Below are 4421 nucleotides of genomic sequence, written 5' to 3'. Positions count from 1 at the left end.
AGCAACATTACAACCAAACTACATGACTAGTCAAGTAATCTTAGGTGTCTTACCCTTAGTGACTACAGATGGTATGAAGATGTTTTTACCACCAGAGTCATGCACATAAGTGATTGTAACTCTCTATATTGGAAGGAGAAGTTTATCAATGACTTACCCAGTCTATTTGCTCATAAGATTAGACAAACCCTCAATAATTCCTCAGGTGTTATAGATTATGATGATCTGACTTATGGAGACATATCTAGTGTCATTTGCAGGGAAGGTTTGAAAATGTGCATAGATATGAAAATCCAAAACCAAGCCAATAAGGACAAAATAAAAGTTAAGTACGAAGTAGGAAACTTCTGTACTCAATATGGCCTACCCTTCATAGCCCTATCCAAGAGAAAATCCAGGGAAAAATAATACCCTAGGAAAAGAATAGCCTCTAGGTATTATAGAAGTCATAAGAAGCCCAACAACTTCAACAGAAATGACTTTTATAAGAAAAGCAAGAAATCCAGAGATTATCATAAAGCCAATAGTAAGAAGAAAAATCCAACCCAAAAAACATTCGATAGGAAGAATACTGAATGCTATAAGTGTGGCAAGAAAGACCATTTTAGGAATGCGTGTAGATCCAAAGCTAAAGCTTTGATCAACACCCTCCAATGTGACCAAACTAGCAAAGATGAAATTTTTAAACTCCTAGAACTCAACCACACAGACAGTGAATCCTCCAATAGTGACAATGAAATCTTTCGGATAAACCAATCCTCATCCTCTAGGGAGTCATCCGACATCTCTAGTAGTCCAGACATCAGAATACGATGTAAAGACAATTGTTGCAAAAACAAATCAATCAATGTTCTTACCCAATAAGAAGAACTTCTTCTCACCTTAATAGATAGGGTTGAAGACCCACTCATCAAAGCCTAATACCTTAGCACATTTTAGAGCACCCTAGTTAGAGGAAAAAAAAAAGAAAAAGAAAAAAGGAACCAAATCCAAACACCCTGAACCCACAGTTAACCTAGAGAAAATTTTCAATAGGTTTAGCAAAGTTAAGAAAGAAGTCATAGTTAATGACCTTTAACATGAGATAAAGGAAACCAAAGTTGAGATTAGAACCCTCAAGGAAGAAGTGAAAAAACTTGACCAAGCCTTATCCATTCTTAGGATTGACCACGATTTCCTTAATCAAAGAATTGAATGCCAAGGCAATCCCTAGCATCAAGAAGTAGATCCCTTAAATGATGAAGTAGAAAATATCTATGATGCGTCAACCAATCCTACTACAAACATGGTCTTTGATGAACTAGCCTAGAAATACATGGATACCATCAGCAGAATTGATTTCCAAAAATGGCATTCTAAAGTTAAGATTGTCATTAGCAAAGATTTTAAATTTGAGGTTGTAGCCCTTATACATTCAGGCGTATATCTCAATTGCATCCAAGAAGGAATCATTCCCTCTAAGTATTTCCAACAGACTAAGGAACGATTGTCCTCAGCAAATGGTAGCAAGATGCAGATTAAATACAAAATCCCAAAAGCCCATGTGTGCCAAGATAACACATGCTTCAAAACAACCTTTGTCTTAGTAAAAAATATGACAAACAGAGTAATCTTAGGAAATCTTTTCGTGTGTCTGTTATATCCATTCACTACAGATAGTGAAGGGATCACTACCCATCCTTTTGGACAACCAGTTAAGTTTAAGTTTCTCATGGTCTTAGATGAACCAGCCCAGAAATACATAGATACTATCAACAAAATTGATTTCCAAAAATGACATTCTAAAGTTAAGATTGTCATTAGCAAAGATTTTAAATTTGAGGTTGTAGCCCTTATACATTCAGGCGTATATCTCAATTGCATCCAAGAAGGAATCATTCCCTCTAAGTATTTCCAATAGACTAAGGAACGATTGTCCTCAACAAATGGTAGCAAGATGCAGATTAAATACAAAAGCCCATGTGTGCCAACATAACACATGCTTCAAAACAACCTTTGTCTTAGTCAAAAATATGACAGACAGAGTAATCTTAGGAAATCCTTTCATGTGTCTGTTATATCCATTCACTACAAATAGTGAAGGCATCACTATCCATCCTTTTGGTCAGCCAGTTAAGTTCAAGTTTTTCAAAAGTCCAAAACCTCGAGAAATTAACAGTCTCCAAGATGTCTCCATCTCTAGAACTCTAAATTTGATCAATAGGAAAACTCAACATCTTAAATACCTTAAGAATGATTTAAGACCCAAGAAAATTGAGGAACAATTAACTTGTAAAACCATCCAAACCAAGATCAAAGAGTTTGAGGAAAAACTCAAGCAAGAAGTCTGTTTTGATCTTCATATAGCCTTTTGGCATAGAAAGAGACACGAAGTAGCTCTCCCATATGTCAAAGATTTTAGTGAAAAGGATATCCCAACCAAAGCCCGACCCATCCAAATGAGCCAGGAACTCATGGAATTTTGCAAAACATAAATAAATGACCTCCTTAGCAAAGGAATCATTAGGAACTCTAAATCACCTTGGTCTTGTCCAACCTTTTATGTACAGAAAAATGCTGAAATAGAAAGAGGAGTTCCTAGATTAGTCATCAACTACAAGCCCCTTAACAAAGTCTTAGAATGGATTAAGTATCCCATCCATAACAAAAGAGACTTAGTTAATAGGCTTAGTAAGGCAGTCATCTTCAGTAAGTTTGACATGAAAAGTGGTTTCTGGCAGATTCAAATCATAGAGTCTGATAGATATAAAATAGTATTTACTACACCCTTTGGACATTACGAATGGAACATAATGCCTTTTGGTCTAAAGAATGCACCAGTGAATTCCAAAACATTATGAATGACATTTTCAATCCTTTCTCCAGTCACTCTATTGTCTATATAGATGATGTGCTCATATTCTAAAAATCTATTGAGCAACATTGGAAACATCTGAGATCCTTTCTCAATATAGTCAAGAACAATGGTCTAGTGGTTTCAACCCCAAAAATTAAACTTTTTCAAACACATGTTCGATTCTTAGGTTTTGACATCCATCATGGGTTGATCAAGCCAATAGATAGAGCCATTCAGTTTGCAAACAAATTTCCAGATAAAATCTTAGACAAAACCCAGCTTCAAAGATTTTTAGGATCTCTTAACTACATCTCATATTTCTATCAAAATCTCAGAAAAAAATGTAAACCACTTTTTGATAAATTTCGGACTAATCCACCTCCTTGGACTCCAACTCATACATTAGTTGTCCAAGAAATAAAAAAAATATGTTAAGACTCTCCCTTATTTAGGAATTCCCTCAGTAAATTCCTTCAAGATTGTCCAAACAGACGCCTCTAACATTAGTTATGGTGGCATTCTCCTTTAGTGTACTAGTCCTAATTCCCTTGAACAAATAGTTTGTTTCCATTCTAGAATTTGGACTCCTACTCAGCTAAATTATAGTACTATTAAAAAAGAAATTTTATCTATAGTACTATGCATTTCAAAGTTTCAAAGTGATTTATTAAATCAAAAGTTTTTTGTCAGAATTGATTGCAAATCTACAAAACATGTTTTAGAAAAAGATGTCCAAAACATTACATCAAAACAGATTTTTGCAAGGTGGCAAGCCATTGTTTCCATTTTTTATTTTGATATAGAATTCATAGAAGGAACCCAAAATAGTATCCCTAATTTTCTTACCCGTGAATTCTTGTAGAATCTAAACCAAGATGTCCGGAAAAAAGCCAGCATGGCCCCAACCCCCAAAACTACCTAAACAGTCACCCCCCCCCCCCAACAGCAATACTAGTCAGGCAAAAAACCCTAGCCAGATATTCCTAGTTTCTCCAGTTTCCCTAGCTAATCACTATGTGGTTTCTACAATCCCAAGACCAAACTATGAAAGACCACTCCTAACCCAACCCAGCTTTAGTTCTGCCTTAGTATCTCCAGCACCTAGAGCAATAACCCAATACACAGTAGATGATCCCTTTGGCCCCTTACAGTCCCAAAGATCATCCTAGCCTTTCAACAGAAAAAATAAGTCTCCATACATTAAGAAACCCTATATCCAGCACATCTTTTATATTGAACCACATATGACCCATATAAAAGACCCTTTAGCTCTAGCAATGGAAGTTTTGCCACCAAATTGGCATTTTCTTCCAAAAGCCCCAAAAAAATATATCAAATTCTATAAGAGCATCCTCACCCAACAAAACTTTGCTCAAATAGAAGACATCAAGTCAAAATCAGACCCTTCAGTAGTCCTCTACCACAAGCTCATCATCACCAGGTTCGTCAGTTGCAAAGAATGGGGCTAGCACCCCTCCCTGCTTTGAACATTAGAAGGCTCAGGAATCCAATATAGTTATTATGACTACATGGACGCATTTGAAAAGATTTTATTATATCAAAATAAGAATTTTGGGCATTCATG

This window comes from Quercus suber, unplaced genomic scaffold (genome assembly GCF_002906115.3).
Source record: "Quercus suber isolate HL8 unplaced genomic scaffold, Cork oak 2.0 scaffold_144, whole genome shotgun sequence".
In the NCBI taxonomy this organism is placed as follows: domain Eukaryota; kingdom Viridiplantae; phylum Streptophyta; class Magnoliopsida; order Fagales; family Fagaceae; genus Quercus; species Quercus suber.
This window is presented reverse-complemented; position numbering follows the sequence as displayed.